Source organism: Echinops telfairi, unplaced genomic scaffold (genome assembly GCF_000313985.2).
Source record: "Echinops telfairi isolate 266 unplaced genomic scaffold, ASM31398v2 ScPeMD7_3;HRSCAF=10, whole genome shotgun sequence".
In the NCBI taxonomy this organism is placed as follows: Eukaryota; Metazoa; Chordata; class Mammalia; order Afrosoricida; family Tenrecidae; genus Echinops; species Echinops telfairi.
Genome location: NW_022103899.1, coordinates 15,300,157 through 15,305,108, shown reverse-complemented (window position 1 = coordinate 15,305,108; position 4,952 = coordinate 15,300,157).

Below are 4,952 nucleotides of genomic sequence, written 5' to 3'. Positions count from 1 at the left end.
TGATGGAATCTGGTGGTGTAGTTGATTACACATTGAGCTGCTAATAACAAGGTCAATGGTATGAATCCACCAGCTGCTCTGCAGGAGAAAGATGAGGCTGTCTACTCCTATAAAGATTCCAAGTATCAGAAATTAAAAGGGGGCAGTTCTGCTCTGGCACAAAGGGCTACTCTGAGTCAGAATCAACTTGATGGCAGTGAATGAACTGCTGCACCAGATAACTCCGTAATTTTAACTTACCGTTCCCACAGTCACTGCCAGCAAGTCAATGCTGACTCGTGTCACCGGGGCTAGAGCTCCTCAACTTATTGTGCACTTAGACATTGACTGTTTTTGTCTCTAGCTCTGCCATCATTCTAACAATTTTTTATAAATGTATGCCCAGCATCTCAAATGCTCTTTGAACTGGCTTTAACATCTTACGAATTTCTTTCTTAGTTAATGTATAAAACTTTGACGTGCTCATTTCGTATTTGCACAAGGGGTCTATGTTACACTTCTGAAAATTATGCTCTCACATTGGAAATTTGAGCGCCTATGGAGCTGCCTAAGTGGAGCCACCTTTCAAACTCAACTCACTGTCATCGAGTTGATGCCGACTCGTGGTAGAACCGCCGCGGTGGGTGTCCGATACTGTAACTCTTCATGGGAACACCAAGCCTCATCTTTCTCTCTTGGAGAGGCTGTGGATTTGGACTTCCACCAGGGCTCATGTTTATTTAAACCCATTCATGTTAATAAGGAGCTCTGTTGGAGCAATGGTTAAGCACTCAATTTCTAGCCAAATGATTCTATTCAGGTGCACCAGCCTGCTCCCCAGGACTAAGATTTACTGTCTTGACATCCTATGGAACAATTACTCTGTTGTCTAAGGTCACTCTGAGTAAGAAATGGCCAGGTGTTGGCATGTCTTTTATTAGCTTTTAAAGTAAATTCCAACTGCTTATAGACCTAACTATTTAACTATTTTTTTCTCACTCTGCTGATCTAAAGTAATTTTGCTTTATTGTGTTGTTTTTCCTTATTTGTGCCTAACTGATAAGTCATCCAGCACTGGTAGCAGTAATGATTGGAAGTTTGTTTTTATCATCAGCTCTTTTGATGATATTTTTTGGATGATGGAAATATCTTTCCTATTGGAAGAAAGGTGACAGGTTATCTTTTGTTATTGCTTCTTTGTGAGCTCAAATTAATTAACAAGTCTGTGCCCAGTAGGAAGAAATAGTACCTGATTAGTATTCATGTTTCTGGCAAGGAGGGTGTAAAATATATAAACTCTCTATGTGACTGTGTATCTATAGTTTAGAAAAGCCTTTATATCTTGTGTGAATGTGAAATTGAAATGTTTTTCTATTTCTAGAGGATATTAATAATTATAATGGCTCATAAACGAAAGGAGCTCAGTTCTGACTGTTTTATACAGAGATATATAGGCATTTATATACTCCTGAAATTCACACGCACACACCCCTGATCTTCTAATAAAATGGTGTGAAGGTCCCCTCTGATCTCCTTCAGCTTCAGCAGGGAGAAGGAAACTCCTTCTCCACACCCAAGAAACTCCTTCTCCACACCCTTCTCCACACACCACAGTCCAAGCCCAGTTGTCATAAGTCAGAGATCATACATGCCGCCCCTCACCCCCATCCTTCTTGAACCCCATCCTGACATTAACCGTTCCTCCCTTAACAATCTTCCTTTAATTCATTGTAATGTCCCCCCAGAACTCACAGCCAACATGCACGGTGTGGGGGTTTATCAGCGAAGTTAGTAGTCAGATCCAGTAGCCTGGACCAGACAACAGTAAGGATACAGTTATTGGTCCACAACAACCCCTCTCCTCAGCCAACAGCCAAGTCTCTTTGTAGCACCCAGCCATGTGGTTCTCTGTCATGTGGTTCTTTGGCCTCTGCCTCCGTGGGCCAGGACGCCCACCCCACAGTTTCATAGTCCTGGTGCTGCTCTTCTGTTCTGTTGCTGGCCCTCCTGGCCTCCGCCTATGCTGCCTCAGCCACTACAGGAAGGGCTTACATAGGTGCTTGGCTGGTAGCGCTTCTTCCTAGATGGTCCTGAGAAGTTTCTTGGTTCCTGCTGCTGAGATGGGCCTCTCAGAGACAGAAAGGTGGCAACCCAAACCGACCAGTCCCGTCTGTTAGCGTCACACATTTATTTATGTAGTCCCACCCAGTTATTTGGTGGGAGGTAGAGAGACATAGACAGAGGAGCCATATTAACAAATTTCACTTCACCACACCTCCTAATGCGTTGTGCTCAACTTCTATGAAAAATAACCTTGTTCTAAACTGCCAGGTCAGAAACATTTATCTCAGTTCACAAAATTCAAGTGTGTCTTTAGGCAACTCTGACTGGTTTGCAAAGTTCTATTGAAGAATGGATCACAACCCAAACCAAACCCACTGCCATCGAGTCTCTGCCCCCTCACAGACCCTAGAGGACAGGGTAGGACCGCCCATGTGTGTTTCTGAGACTGTCACCCTTTGTGGGGATTGAAAGCCCATCTCTCCTGTAGGTCGGTGTGAGTTATCGTGCTGGCCGTCTGTCGCCCGTTACGCATGCACCTCGTTCACCGTTCTCATCAGTCCATTGCTGCCGTATGTGTCCTCCTTAGTAGAATAATGTTGTTTACAAAACGTTATTTATTCACCTCCTCCGATGCTGCATTCTCAGTATCTTTCTTTCTGTTTGATAACACACAGTCTAGTGACCATCTTATGCGGGGATGTGACTAAGCCTGGCGGCTAAGGTTCTGAATGAATAGCACATACCTGCCCATTCTTCCTTGCTTTCCCATTCCACTCCAACCTACATAGAGAGTCCTGCCTGGCCACATGAGTCCTCTGCTTGTCTCTCCCAAAGGAATGCTGTGTTTCCCACATATTAGTCAGTAGGTGGGTGCCCTTTTCACTGTGTAAAGTAACTTGAAAGTCTTGTGCAAACACATACAGATTTTCCTGTCCTTTTCCTAGATTGATAGGATGAAATCCATCTTTTGGGATGGATCTGGATCTGGTGCTTACCATGTACCCCACACTCAAAAGCTTGTGCCTGAATTTTCACTTCTGTAAGTGACCATGGGTCCATCTACCTCTCAAACCCTTGTTTCCTAATCCGTAAACGGGAGCTTATCTCAAATGGTTGCTATGCGGATTACACGAGTTGGTATTTATAGTTGTTTGTTGTTCGGTGCTGTGGATTCAGTTCCGATTCATAGTGACCCAATGTACAACAGACCCAGGCCCTTGGGTCTGTCCAGTCGCTGCGGGGTTGGGCCCGTGGAGCAGCCTCTGTGTCAGTCCATCTCGTTGTGGGTCTTCCTCTTTGGTGTTGCCTCTCCACTTTATGAAACACGATGTCCTTTTCCAGGGGCCGGTCTCTCCTGATAACATGTCCGAGTCTCACCATCCTTGCTTCTCAGGAGCATTCTGGTCGGGCTTCTTCTAAGACATCTGGAGTAATGCCATCCCCACCTGATGCTTCGAGAAATAACTAGAGGCACTTCTGGTTGTTTCAATGATGGGGCAGGACAGCCGGGAGCCATTTGAAGGGGAATAGACTGAGCCACAGACTCTTTTAAGTAACCTACATTAGCAGAGGAAAGGAAGCCTCAACAAGCCAACCCAAACCCAAGCCCACTGCCATTGAATTGATTCTGATTAATAGTACAGAGCAGAACTGCTCCGTAGGGTTTCTGAGACTATAAAGCTTTATGGGAGCAGTAGGCTTCATCTTTCCCCAATGGATCCAGTGCTGGGTTTGAACCACTGACCTTGAAGTTAGCACCCCAATGCATATGCTTAACCCACTGTGCTACCAGGGCTCATTTAGCTAGCAGACATCCCTGGGGTTTGTATGGGGTGGAAGTAGGGATTGGCTCCAGTACTAAATAGCAATGACATGAAATTAAGCAAGCAGTGAAATTGTAACCGAGATGGGTGATTTCCATTAGGAATTCCGTCAGAGGTGTTTTCCATCAGTGTTACGGTATCTGGGAGGGACTAATTCTTTGCCATCTAGTCGATGCCACCTGACAGCAAAGTGCCTGATAGAGTTTCCAAAACTAAATCTCTAGGGAAGCAGCTTGTCACATCTTTCTCCGACAGAGTGGCTGGGGGTTTGAACTACTGAACTCCCTTTTCCTTAGGAATCAAATGCTTACCCACTGCACCACTATGGGAGGACATCTGGGCCTTCAATAAGGAGACATTGGAGGAAGGAGGCAGGGCTGTAGTTATAGTAACAGTGCAGATTAAGCTGATCTTGGCCCCTCAAGAATGACTGAGTCTTCAGGTATTAGGTTTAAATAAAAAACTCACAGGCATTAAGTTGATTCTTACCCATAGTGACTTTATAGGGCAGGGTAGAACTTCCCTTATGGGTTTCTGAGACTGCAACTCTTTATGGGAGTAGAAAGTCTCACCTTACTTCCAGGGAGTGGCTGGTGGTTTTGAACCAAGAACTTGCAGTGTGTAACCACTCTGTAACTACTATGCTAGCAGGTCTCCTAGGTATTAGGCTGAGAACAGTAAATCCTTATATTGGAGGTAAGAATGTGGAAATTAGGTTCTACAGCAAACACCACTTGTGTAGGTAGGGCTGGGGTCCTGAGACCTCTGAAAGTCCTGAAAGTTGAGTCCTTTGTTAAATTGTACACGCTAGGTGCCTCATCTGTTTCCCCTTAAAACAGGGACGTGCCACCAGGTTTTGAAGACTTTATTCTTCGTGTTTTATTTTACAATCTAGTGGTCAGTGTGGCTTGTGAATGAGGAATGACGTCAGTACTGACTTGATTGCTTCAGAACTTCTTTCATATGATTACTAGAGTTTACTACCATCCTAAAAACTGAATATAAGTTTAAAAATTATAGTCCACACAATTGAAGAAACAAATTTAAAGTATAATCACCTCTGTGAGTTAACACCAAAGTCCCTAA